General features: G+C 44.9%; 2 protein-coding genes and 14 non-coding genes across 16 annotated transcripts in view; 15 read left to right on the top strand and 1 right to left on the bottom strand.

Moving 5' to 3' along the window:
- The window catches only part of LOC120475645 (NLR family CARD domain-containing protein 3), a 297,421-nt gene that overhangs the window by 28,882 nt on the left and 255,936 nt on the right, over positions 1-12,603 (top strand). The window lies entirely within an intron of this gene.
- The window catches only part of LOC148997471 (uncharacterized), a 51,046-nt gene that overhangs the window by 20,780 nt on the left and 17,663 nt on the right, over positions 1-12,603 (bottom strand). The window lies entirely within an intron of this gene.
- Positions 704-810, top strand: LOC148997504 (U6 spliceosomal RNA). Its single transcript, XR_016148108.1, has one exon. It is a non-coding gene; the product is annotated as a U6 spliceosomal RNA (small nuclear RNA).
- On the top strand, positions 1,574-1,680 carry LOC148997503 (U6 spliceosomal RNA). Its single transcript, XR_016148200.1, has one exon. It is a non-coding gene; the product is annotated as a U6 spliceosomal RNA (small nuclear RNA).
- On the top strand, positions 2,444-2,550 carry LOC148997502 (U6 spliceosomal RNA). The gene has a single exon (XR_016148103.1). It is a non-coding gene; the product is annotated as a U6 spliceosomal RNA (small nuclear RNA).
- Positions 3,314-3,420, top strand: LOC148997501 (U6 spliceosomal RNA). Its single transcript, XR_016148100.1, has one exon. It is a non-coding gene; the product is annotated as a U6 spliceosomal RNA (small nuclear RNA).
- Positions 4,184-4,290, top strand: LOC148997500 (U6 spliceosomal RNA). The gene has a single exon (XR_016148099.1). It is a non-coding gene; the product is annotated as a U6 spliceosomal RNA (small nuclear RNA).
- On the top strand, positions 5,054-5,160 carry LOC148997499 (U6 spliceosomal RNA). The gene has a single exon (XR_016148238.1). It is a non-coding gene; the product is annotated as a U6 spliceosomal RNA (small nuclear RNA).
- LOC148997498 (U6 spliceosomal RNA) lies at positions 5,924-6,030 on the top strand. The gene has a single exon (XR_016148098.1). It is a non-coding gene; the product is annotated as a U6 spliceosomal RNA (small nuclear RNA).
- On the top strand, positions 6,794-6,900 carry LOC148997497 (U6 spliceosomal RNA). The gene has a single exon (XR_016148198.1). It is a non-coding gene; the product is annotated as a U6 spliceosomal RNA (small nuclear RNA).
- On the top strand, positions 7,664-7,770 carry LOC148997496 (U6 spliceosomal RNA). The gene has a single exon (XR_016148097.1). It is a non-coding gene; the product is annotated as a U6 spliceosomal RNA (small nuclear RNA).
- Positions 8,534-8,640, top strand: LOC148997495 (U6 spliceosomal RNA). Its single transcript, XR_016148095.1, has one exon. It is a non-coding gene; the product is annotated as a U6 spliceosomal RNA (small nuclear RNA).
- LOC148997494 (U6 spliceosomal RNA) lies at positions 9,404-9,510 on the top strand. The gene has a single exon (XR_016148089.1). It is a non-coding gene; the product is annotated as a U6 spliceosomal RNA (small nuclear RNA).
- Positions 10,274-10,380, top strand: LOC148997493 (U6 spliceosomal RNA). The gene has a single exon (XR_016148234.1). It is a non-coding gene; the product is annotated as a U6 spliceosomal RNA (small nuclear RNA).
- Positions 11,144-11,250, top strand: LOC148997492 (U6 spliceosomal RNA). Its single transcript, XR_016148088.1, has one exon. It is a non-coding gene; the product is annotated as a U6 spliceosomal RNA (small nuclear RNA).
- Positions 12,014-12,120, top strand: LOC148997491 (U6 spliceosomal RNA). The gene has a single exon (XR_016148192.1). It is a non-coding gene; the product is annotated as a U6 spliceosomal RNA (small nuclear RNA).

Genomic DNA, 12,603 nt, shown 5'->3' with positions numbered 1-12,603 from the left:
TTTCTTTCTTGATCTCTTGTGTCAAGAACTGGTGTATCTCCAGTTTCTATAGGGTACTCTCAGTTTTCCAGCATAGTGTGTCCACTCCCTTTCTCAGCAGATGCCGACAGGGAGCAAGGTTTGACCCCATAGGCGATATCTTTTCCCTTCAAGGTTGAGTCACAGAACATCACTGGAACAGAACAATACATCCACACAGAGCAAACTTGAACTAATATCAACTTCTACTTCTGATTAGTTTTGACAATTGCGTCATATAGTGACCAGCAGTGCTGTAACTACCTAAAGAGTTGCCTGCTTCACTGGACTTGATTTATACCTTTCTACCACTATTTAGTTTAATTCTTGATCTCTTGTGTCAAGAACTGATGCATCTCCAATGTCAATAGGGCACTCTCAGTTTTCCAGCATAGTGTGTCCACTCCCTTTCTTCAGCAGATGCCGACAGGGAACAGGGTTTGACCCCATAGGCGATATCTTTTCCCTTCAAGTTTGTCCGCATTATCCGGTTTTCTACTTTCTGCCAACTCATTTCTTTCTCAAAAACCTGGAGTACACAGCCCATTCAGAGCTTGTGGTTTGGTACCATAGATAAGTCTGCCCAACCCATTCTTTCAGTAGATGGATCGCTTGCCCTACCACCTTGGTAATGGCTCGCTCGAACCCGAGGGGTACATATTCCGTGAGCGGGACAGTTGGCCTCGTGCTTGCTAAGGCAGCACATATACTAAAATTGGATCGATACAGAGAAGATTAGCATGGCCCCTGCGAAAGGATGACACGCAAATCCGTGAAGCGCTCCATATTTTTGGCAGCTGTGATCAAGCCTTCTTCACTGGACTTGATTCATACCTTCCTGCCACTTTTTATTTTCTTTCTTGATCTCTTGTGTCAAAAACTGGTGCATCTCCAATGTCTATAGGGCACTTTCAGTTTTCCAGCATAGTGTGTCCACTCCCTTTCTCAGCAGATGCCGACAGGGAACAGGGTTTGACCCCGTAGGCGATATCTTTTCCCTTCAAGGTTGAGTCACAGAACATCACTGGAACAGAACAATACATCCACACAAAGCAAACTTGAACTAATATCAACTTCTACTTATGATTAGTTTTGACAATTGCGTCATATAGTGACCAGCAGTGCTGTAACTACCTAGAGAGTTGCCTGCTTCACTGGACTTAATTCATACCTTTCTACCACTATTTAGTTTAATTCTTGATCTCTTGTGTCAAGAACTGGTGCATCTCCAATGTCAATAGGGCACTCTCAGTTTTGCAGCATAGTGTGTCCACTCCCTTTCTTCAGCAGATGCCGACAGGGAACAGGGTTTGACCCCATAGGCGATATCTTTTCCCTTCAAGGTTGTCCGCATAATCGAGTTTTCTACTTTCTGCCAACTCATTTCTTTCTCAAAAACCTGGAGTACACAGCCCATTCAGAGCTTGTAGTTTGGTACCATAGATAAGTCTGCCCAACCCATTCTTTCAGTAGAGGGATCGCTTGCCCTACCACCTTGGTGATAGCTCGCTCGAACCCGAGGGGTACATATTCCGTGAGCGGGACGGTTGGCCTCGTGCTTGCTAAGGCAGAACATATACTAAAATTGGATCGATACAGAGAAGATTAGCATGGCCCCTGCGAAAGGATGACACGCAAATCCGTGAAGCGCTCCATATTTTTGGCAGCTGTGATCAAGCCTTCTTCACTGGACTTGATTCATACCTTCCTGCCACTTTTTATTTTCTTTCTTGATCTCTTGTGTCAAAAACTGGTGCATCTCCAATGTCTATAGGGCACTTTCAGTTTTCCAGCATAGTGTGTCCACTCCCTTTCTCAGCAGATGCCGACAGGGAACAGGGTTTGACCCCGTAGGCGATATCTTTTCCCTTCAAGGTTGAGTCACAGAACATCACTGGAACAGAACAATACATCCACACAAAGCAAACTTGAACTAATATCAACTTCTACTTATGATTAGTTTTGACAATTGCGTCATATAGTGACCAGCAGTGCTGTAACTACCTAAAGAGTTGCCTGCTTCACTGGACTTGATTCATACCTTTCTACCACTATTTAGTTTAATTCTTGATCTCTTGTGTCAAGAACTGGTGCATCTCCAATGTCAATAGGGCACTCTCAGTTTTCCAGCATAGTGTGTCCACTCCCTTTCTTCAGCAGATGCCGACAGGGAACAGGGTTTGACCCCATAGGCGATATCTTTTCCCTTCAAGGTTGTCCGCATAATCGGGTTTTCTACTTTCTGCCAACTCATTTCTTTCTCAAAAACCTGGAGTACACAGCCCATTCAGAGCTTGTAGTTTGGTACCATAGATAAGTCTTCCCAACCCATTCTTTCAGTAGATGGATCGCTTGCCCTACCACCTTGGTGATGGCTCGCTCGAACCAGAGGGGTACATATTGCTTGAGGGGGATGGTTGGCCTCGTGCTTGCTAAGGCAGCACATATACTAAAATTGGATCGATACAGAGAAGATTAGCATGGCCCCTGCGAAAGGATGACACGCAAATCCGTGAAGCGCTCCATATTTTTGGCAGCTGTGATCAAGCCTCCTTCACTGGACTTGATTCATACCTTACTGCCAGTTTTTATTTTCTTTCTTGATCTCTTGTGTCAAGAACTGGTGCATCTCCAGTTTCTATAGGGCACTCTCAGTTTTCCAGCATAGTGTGTCCACTCCCTTTCTCAGCAGATGCCGACAGGGAGCAAGGTTTGACCCCATAGGCGATATCTTTTCCCTTCAAGGTTGAGTCACAGAACATCACTGGAACAGAACAATACATCCACACAAAGCAAACTTGAACTAATATCAACTTCTACTTATGATTAGTTTTGACAATTGCGTCATATAGTGACCAGCAGTGCTGTAACTACCTAAAGAGTTGCCTGCTTCACTGGACTTGATTCATACATTTCTACCACTATTTAGTTTAATTCTTGATCTCTTGTGTCAAGAACTGGTGCATCTCCAATGTCAATAGGGCACTCTCAGCTTTCCAGCATAGTGTGTCCACTCCCTTTCTTCAGCAGATGCCGACAGGGAACAGGGTTTGACCCCATAGGCGATATCTTTTCCCTTCAAGGTTGTCCGCATTATCCGGTTTTCTACTTTCTGCCAACTCATTTCTTTCTCAAAAACCTGGAGTACACAGCCCATTCAGAGCTTGTAGTTTGGTACCATAGATAAGTCTGCCCAACCCATTCTTTCAGTAGAGGGATCGCTAGCCCTACCACCTTGGTGATGGCTCGCTCGAACCCGAGGGGTACATATTCCGTGAGCGAGACAGTTGGCCTCGTGCTTGCTAAGGCAGCACATATACTAAAATTGGATCGATACAGAGAAGATTAGCATGGCCCCTGCGAAAGGATGACACGCAAATCCGTGAAGCGCTCCATATTTTTGGCAGCTGTGATCAAGCCTCCTTCACTGGACTTGATTCATACCTTCCTGCCACTTTTTATTTTCTTTCTTGATCTCTTGTGTCAAGAACTGGTGTATCTCCAGTTTCTATAGGGCACTCTCAGTTTTCCAGCATAGTGTGTCCACTCCCTTTCTCAGCAGATGCCGACAGGGAGCAAGGTTTGACCCCATAGGCGATATCTTTTCCCTTCAAGGTTGAGTCACAGAACATCACTGGAACAGAACAATACATCCACACAAAGCAAACTTGAACTAATATCAACTTCTACTTATGATTAGTTTTGACAATTGCGTCATATAGTGACCAGCAGTGCTGTAACTACCTAAAGAGTTGCCTGCTTCACTGGACTTGATTCATACCTTTCTACCACTATTTAGTTTAATTCTTGATCTCTTGTGTCAAGAACTGGTGCATCTCCAATGTCAATAGGGCACTCTCAGCTTTCCAGCATAGTGTGTCCACTCCCTTTCTTCAGCAGATGCCGACAGGGAACAGGGTTTGACCCCATAGGCGATATCTTTTCCCTTCAAGGTTGTCCGCATTATCCGGTTTTCTACTTTCTGCCAACTCATTTCTTTCTCAAAAACCTGGAGTACACAGCCCATTCAGAGCTTGTAGTTTGGTACCATAGATAAGTCTGCCCAACCCATTCTTTCAGTAGAGGGATCGCTAGCCCTACCACCTTGGTGATGGCTCGCTCGAACCCGAGGGGTACATATTCCGTGAGCGAGACAGTTGGCCTCGTGCTTGCTAAGGCAGCACATATACTAAAATTGGATCGATACAGAGAAGATTAGCATGGCCCCTGCGAAAGGATGACACGCAAATCCGTGAAGCGCTCCATATTTTTGGCAGCTGTGATCAAGCCTCCTTCACTGGACTTGATTCATACCTTCCTGCCACTTTTTATTTTCTTTCTTGATCTCTTGTGTCAAGAACTGGTGTATCTCCAGTTTCTATAGGGCACTCTCAGTTTTCCAGCATAGTGTGTCCACTCCCTTTCTCAGCAGATGCCGACAGGGAGCAAGGTTTGACCCCATAGGCGATATCTTTTCCCTTCAAGGTTGAGTCACAGAACATCACTGGAACAGAACAATACATCCACACAAAGCAAACTTGAACTAATATCAACTTCTACTTATGATTAGTTTTGACAATTGCGTCATATAGTGACCAGCAGTGCTGTAACTACCTACAGAGTTGCCTGCTTCACTGGACTTGATTCATACCTTTCTACCACTATTTAGTTTAATTCTTGATCTCTTGTGTCAAGAACTGGTGCATCTCCAATGTCAATAGGGCACTCTCAGTTTTCCAGCATAGTGTGTCCACTCCCTTTCTTCAGCAGATGCCGACAGGGAACAGGGTTTGACCCCATAGGCGATATCTTTTCCCTTCAAGGTTGTCCGCATAATCGAGTTTTCTACTTTCTGCCAACTCATTTCTTTCTCAAAAACCTGGAGTACACAGCCCATTCAGAGCTTGTAGTTTGGTACCATAGATAAGTCTGCCCAACCCATTCTTTCAGTAGAGGGATCGCTTGCCCTACCACCTTGGTGATAGCTCGCTCGAACCCGAGGGGTACATATTCCGTGAGCGGGACGGTTGGCCTAGTGCTTGCTAAGGCAGAACATATACTAAAATTGGATCGATACAGAGAAGATTAGCATGGCCCCTGCGAAAGGATGACACGCAAATCCGTGAAGCGCTCCATATTTTTGGCAGCTGTGATCAAGCCTCCTTCACTGGACTTGATTCATACCTTCCTGCCAGTTTTTATTTTCTTTCTTGATCTCTTGTGTCAAGAACTGGTGTATCTCCAGTTTCTATAGGGTACTCTCAGTTTTCCAGCATAGTGTGTCCACTCCCTTTCTCAGCAGATGCCGACAGGGAGCAAGGTTTGACCCCATAGGCGATATCTTTTCCCTTCAAGGTTGAGTCACAGAACATCACTGGAACAGAACAATACATCCACACAGAGCAAACTTGAACTAATATCAACTTCTACTTCTGATTAGTTTTGACAATTGCGTCATATAGTGACCAGCAGTGCTGTAACTACCTAAAGAGTTGCCTGCTTCACTGGACTTGATTTATACCTTTCTACCACTATTTAGTTTAATTCTTGATCTCTTGTGTCAAGAACTGATGCATCTCCAATGTCAATAGGGCACTCTCAGTTTTCCAGCATAGTGTGTCCACTCCCTTTCTTCAGCAGATGCCGACAGGGAACAGGGTTTGACCCCATAGGCGATATCTTTTCCCTTCAAGTTTGTCCGCATTATCCGGTTTTCTACTTTCTGCCAACTCATTTCTTTCTCAAAAACCTGGAGTACACAGCCCATTCAGAGCTTGTGGTTTGGTACCATAGATAAGTCTGCCCAACCCATTCTTTCAGTAGATGGATCGCTTGCCCTACCACCTTGGTGATGGCTCGCTCGAACCCGAGGGGTACATATTCCGTGAGCGGGACAGTTGGCCTCGTGCTTGCTAAGGCAGCACATATACTAAAATTGGATCGATACAGAGAAGATTAGCATGGCCCCTGCGAAAGGATGACACGCAAATCCGTGAAGCGCTCCATATTTTTGGCAGCTGTGATCAAGCCTCCTTCACTGGACTTGATTCATACCTTCCTGCCACTTTTTATTTTCTTTCTTGATCTCTTGTGTCAAAAACTGGTGCATCTCCAATGTCTATAGGGCACTTTCAGTTTTCCAGCATAGTGTGTCCACTCCCTTTCTCAGCAGATGCCGACAGGGAACAGTGTTTGACCCCGTAGGCGATATCTTTTCCCTTCAAGGTTGAGTCACAGAACATCACTGGAACAGAACAATACATCCACACAAAGCAAACTTGAACTAATATCAACTTCTACTTATGATTAGTTTTGACAATTGCGTCATATAGTGACCAGCAGTGCTGTAACTACCTAGAGAGTTGCCTGCTTCACTGGACTTGATTCATACCTTTCTACCACTATTTAGTTTAATTCTTGATCTCTTGTGTCAAGAACTGGTGCATCTCCAATGTCAATAGGGCACTCTCAGTTTTGCAGCATAGTGTGTCCACTCCCTTTCTTCAGCAGATGCCGACAGGGAACAGGGTTTGACCCCATAGGCGATATCTTTTCCCTTCAAGGTTGTCCGCATAATCGAGTTTTCTACTTTCTGCCAACTCATTTCTTTCTCAAAAACCTGGAGTACACAGCCCATTCAGAGCTTGTAGTTTGGTACCATAGATAAGTCTGCCCAACCCATTCTTTCAGTAGAGGGATCGCTTGCCCTACCACCTTGGTGATAGCTCGCTCGAACCCGAGGGGTACATATTCCGTGAGCGGGACGGTTGGCCTCGTGCTTGCTAAGGCAGAACATATACTAAAATTGGATCGATACAGAGAAGATTAGCATGGCCCCTGCGAAAGGATGACACGCAAATCCGTGAAGCGCTCCATATTTTTGGCAGCTGTGATCAAGCCTTCTTCACTGGACTTGATTCATACCTTCCTGCCACTTTTTATTTTCTTTCTTGATCTCTTGTGTCAAAAACTGGTGCATCTCCAATGTCTATAGGGCACTTTCAGTTTTCCAGCATAGTGTGTCCACTCCCTTTCTCAGCAGATGCCGACAGGGAACAGGGTTTGACCCCGTAGGCGATATCTTTTCCCTTCAAGGTTGAGTCACAGAACATCACTGGAACAGAACAATACATCCACACAAAGCAAACTTGAACTAATATCAACTTCTACTTATGATTAGTTTTGACAATTGCGTCATATAGTGACCAGCAGTGCTGTAACTACCTAAAGAGTTGCCTGCTTCACTGGACTTGATTCATACCTTTCTACCACTATTTAGTTTAATTCTTGATCTCTTGTGTCAAGAACTGGTGCATCTCCAATGTCAATAGGGCACTCTCAGTTTTCCAGCATAGTGTGTCCACTCCCTTTCTTCAGCAGATGCCGACAGGGAACAGGGTTTGACCCCATAGGCGATATCTTTTCCCTTCAAGGTTGTCCGCATAATCGGGTTTTCTACTTTCTGCCAACTCATTTCTTTCTCAAAAACCTGGAGTACACAGCCCATTCAGAGCTTGTAGTTTGGTACCATAGATAAGTCTTCCCAACCCATTCTTTCAGTAGATGGATCGCTTGCCCTACCACCTTGGTGATGGCTCGCTCGAACCAGAGGGGTACATATTGCTTGAGGGGGATGGTTGGCCTCGTGCTTGCTAAGGCAGCACATATACTAAAATTGGATCGATACAGAGAAGATTAGCATGGCCCCTGCGAAAGGATGACACGCAAATCCGTGAAGCGCTCCATATTTTTGGCAGCTGTGATCAAGCCTCCTTCACTGGACTTGATTCATACCTTCCTGCCAGTTTTTATTTTCTTTCTTGATCTCTTGTGTCAAGAACTGGTGCATCTCCAGTTTCTATAGGGCACTCTCAGTTTTCCAGCATAGTGTGTCCACTCCCTTTCTCAGCAGATGCCGACAGGGAGCAAGGTTTGACCCCATAGGCGATATCTTTTCCCTTCAAGGTTGAGTCACAGAACATCACTGGAACAGAACAATACATCCACACAAAGCAAACTTGAACTAATATCAACTTCTACTTATGATTAGTTTTGACAATTGCGTCATATAGTGACCAGCAGTGCTGTAACTACCTAAAGAGTTGCCTGCTTCACTGGACTTGATTCATACATTTCTACCACTATTTAGTTTAATTCTTGATCTCTTGTGTCAAGAACTGGTGCATCTCCAATGTCAATAGGGCACTCTCAGCTTTCCAGCATAGTGTGTCCACTCCCTTTCTTCAGCAGATGCCGACAGGGAACAGGGTTTGACCCCATAGGCGATATCTTTTCCCTTCAAGGTTGTCCGCATTATCCGGTTTTCTACTTTCTGCCAACTCATTTCTTTCTCAAAAACCTGGAGTACACAGCCCATTCAGAGCTTGTAGTTTGGTACCATAGATAAGTCTGCCCAACCCATTCTTTCAGTAGAGGGATCGCTAGCCCTACCACCTTGGTGATGGCTCGCTCGAACCCGAGGGGTACATATTCCGTGAGCGAGACAGTTGGCCTCGTGCTTGCTAAGGCAGCACATATACTAAAATTGGATCGATACAGAGAAGATTAGCATGGCCCCTGCGAAAGGATGACACGCAAATCCGTGAAGCGCTCCATATTTTTGGCAGCTGTGATCAAGCCTCCTTCACTGGACTTGATTCATACCTTCCTGCCACTTTTTATTTTCTTTCTTGATCTCTTGTGTCAAGAACTGGTGTATCTCCAGTTTCTATAGGGCACTCTCAGTTTTCCAGCATAGTGTGTCCACTCCCTTTCTCAGCAGATGCCGACAGGGAGCAAGGTTTGACCCCATAGGCGATATCTTTTCCCTTCAAGGTTGAGTCACAGAACATCACTGGAACAGAACAATACATCCACACAAAGCAAACTTGAACTAATATCAACTTCTACTTATGATTAGTTTTGACAATTGCGTCATATAGTGACCAGCAGTGCTGTAACTACCTAAAGAGTTGCCTGCTTCACTGGACTTGATTCATACCTTTCTACCACTATTTAGTTTAATTCTTGATCTCTTGTGTCAAGAACTGGTGCATCTCCAATGTCAATAGGGCACTCTCAGCTTTCCAGCATAGTGTGTCCACTCCCTTTCTTCAGCAGATGCCGACAGGGAACAGGGTTTGACCCCATAGGCGATATCTTTTCCCTTCAAGGTTGTCCGCATTATCCGGTTTTCTACTTTCTGCCAACTCATTTCTTTCTCAAAAACCTGGAGTACACAGCCCATTCAGAGCTTGTAGTTTGGTACCATAGATAAGTCTGCCCAACCCATTCTTTCAGTAGAGGGATCGCTAGCCCTACCACCTTGGTGATGGCTCGCTCGAACCCGAGGGGTACATATTCCGTGAGCGAGACAGTTGGCCTCGTGCTTGCTAAGGCAGCACATATACTAAAATTGGATCGATACAGAGAAGATTAGCATGGCCCCTGCGAAAGGATGACACGCAAATCCGTGAAGCGCTCCATATTTTTGGCAGCTGTGATCAAGCCTCCTTCACTGGACTTGATTCATACCTTCCTGCCACTTTTTATTTTCTTTCTTGATCTCTTGTGTCAAGAACTGGTGTATCTCCAGTTTCTATAGGGCACTCTCAGTTTTCCAGCATAGTGTGTCCACTCCCTTTCTCAGCAGATGCCGACAGGGAGCAAGGTTTGACCCCATAGGCGATATCTTTTCCCTTCAAGGTTGAGTCACAGAACATCACTGGAACAGAACAATACATCCACACAAAGCAAACTTGAACTAATATCAACTTCTACTTATGATTAGTTTTGACAATTGCGTCATATAGTGACCAGCAGTGCTGTAACTACCTACAGAGTTGCCTGCTTCACTGGACTTGATTCATACCTTTCTACCACTATTTAGTTTAATTCTTGATCTCTTGTGTCAAGAACTGGTGCATCTCCAATGTCAATAGGGCACTCTCAGTTTTCCAGCATAGTGTGTCCACTCCCTTTCTTCAGCAGATGCCGACAGGGAACAGGGTTTGACCCCATAGGCGATATCTTTTCCCTTCAAGGTTGTCCGCATAATCGAGTTTTCTACTTTCTGCCAACTCATTTCTTTCTCAAAAACCTGGAGTACACAGCCCATTCAGAGCTTGTAGTTTGGTACCATAGATAAGTCTGCCCAACCCATTCTTTCAGTAGAGGGATCGCTTGCCCTACCACCTTGGTGATAGCTCGCTCGAACCCGAGGGGTACATATTCCGTGAGCGGGACGGTTGGCCTAGTGCTTGCTAAGGCAGAACATATACTAAAATTGGATCGATACAGAGAAGATTAGCATGGCCCCTGCGAAAGGATGACACGCAAATCCGTGAAGCGCTCCATATTTTTGGCAGCTGTGATCAAGCCTCCTTCACTGGACTTGATTCATACCTTCCTGCCAGTTTTTATTTTCTTTCTTGATCTCTTGTGTCAAGAACTGGTGTATCTCCAGTTTCTATAGGGTACTCTCAGTTTTCCAGCATAGTGTGTCCACTCCCTTTCTCAGCAGATGCCGACAGGGAGCAAGGTTTGACCCCATAGGCGATATCTTTTCCCTTCAAGGTTGAGTCACAGAACATCACTGGAACAGAACAATACATCCACACAGAGCAAACTTGAACTAATATCAACTTCTACTTCTGATTAGTTTTGACAATTGCGTCATATAGTGACCAGCAGTGCTGTAACTACCTAAAGAGTTGCCTGCTTCACTGGACTTGATTTATACCTTTCTACCACTATTTAGTTTAATTCTTGATCTCTTGTGTCAAGAACTGATGCATCTCCAATGTCAATAGGGCACTCTCAGTTTTCCAGCATAGTGTGTCCACTCCCTTTCTTCAGCAGATGCCGACAGGGAACAGGGTTTGACCCCATAGGCGATATCTTTTCCCTTCAAGTTTGTCCGCATTATCCGGTTTTCTACTTTCTGCCAACTCATTTCTTTCTCAAAAACCTGGAGTACACAGCCCATTCAGAGCTTGTGGTTTGGTACCATAGATAAGTCTGCCCAACCCATTCTTTCAGTAGATGGATCGCTTGCCCTACCACCTTGGTGATGGCTCGCTCGAACCCGAGGGGTACATATTCCGTGAGCGGGACAGTTGGCCTCGTGCTTGCTAAGGCAGCACATATACTAAAATTGGATCGATACAGAGAAGATTAGCATGGCCCCTGCGAAAGGATGACACGCAAATCCGTGAAGCGCTCCATATTTTTGGCAGCTGTGATCAAGCCTCCTTCACTGGACTTGATTCATACCTTCCTGCCACTTTTTATTTTCTTTCTTGATCTCTTGTGTCAAAAACTGGTGCATCTCCAATGTCTATAGGGCACTTTCAGTTTTCCAGCATAGTGTGTCCACTCCCTTTCTCAGCAGATGCCGACAGGGAACAGTGTTTGACCCCGTAGGCGATATCTTTTCCCTTCAAGGTTGAGTCACAGAACATCACTGGAACAGAACAATACATCCACACAAAGCAAACTTGAACTAATATCAACTTCTACTTATGATTAGTTTTGACAATTGCGTCATATAGTGACCAGCAGTGCTGTAACTACCTAGAGAGTTGCCTGCTTCACTGGACTTGATTCATACCTTTCTACCACTATTTAGTTTAATTCTTGATCTCTTGTGTCAAGAACTGGTGCATCTCCAATGTCAATAGGGCACTCTCAGTTTTGCAGCATAGTGTGTCCACTCCCTTTCTTCAGCAGATGCCGACAGGGAACAGGGTTTGACCCCATAGGCGATATCTTTTCCCTTCAAGGTTGTCCGCATAATCGAGTTTTCTACTTTCTGCCAACTCATTTCTTTCTCAAAAACCTGGAGTACACAGCCCATTCAGAGCTTGTAGTTTGGTACCATAGATAAGTCTGCCCAACCCATTCTTTCAGTAGAGGGATCGCTTGCCCTACCACCTTGGTGATAGCTCGCTCGAACCCGAGGGGTACATATTCCGTGAGCGGGACGGTTGGCCTCGTGCTTGCTAAGGCAGAACATATACTAAAATTGGATCGATACAGAGAAGATTAGCATGGCCCCTGCGAAAGGATGACACGCAAATCCGTGAAGCGCTCCATATTTTTGGCAGCTGTGATCAAGCCTTCTTCACTGGACTTGATTCATACCTTCCTGCCACTTTTTATTTTCTTTCTTGATCTCTTGTGTCAAAAACTGGTGCATCTCCAATGTCTATAGGGCACTTTCAGTTTTCCAGCATAGTGTGTCCACTCCCTTTCTCAGCAGATGCCGACAGGGAACAGGGTTTGACCCCGTAGGCGATATCTTTTCCCTTCAAGGTTGAGTCACAGAACATCACTGGAACAGAACAATACATCCACACAAAGCAAACTTGAACTAATATCAACTTCTACTTATGATTAGTTTTGACAATTGCGTCATATAGTGACCAGCAGTGCTGTAACTACCTAAAGAGTTGCCTGCTTCACTGGACTTGATTCATACCTTTCTACCACTATTTAGTTTAATTCTTGATCTCTTGTGTCAAGAACTGGTGCATCTCCAATGTCAATAGGGCACTCTCAGTTTTCCAGCATAGTGTGTCCACT

This window comes from Pimephales promelas, chromosome 2 (assembly GCF_988280905.1).
Source record: "Pimephales promelas chromosome 2, fPimPro1.hap1.1, whole genome shotgun sequence".
Taxonomy (NCBI): Eukaryota; Metazoa; Chordata; class Actinopteri; order Cypriniformes; family Leuciscidae; genus Pimephales; species Pimephales promelas.
The sequence above is the reverse complement of the archived record's forward strand: the minus strand, read 5'-3'. Positions and strand labels throughout refer to the sequence as shown.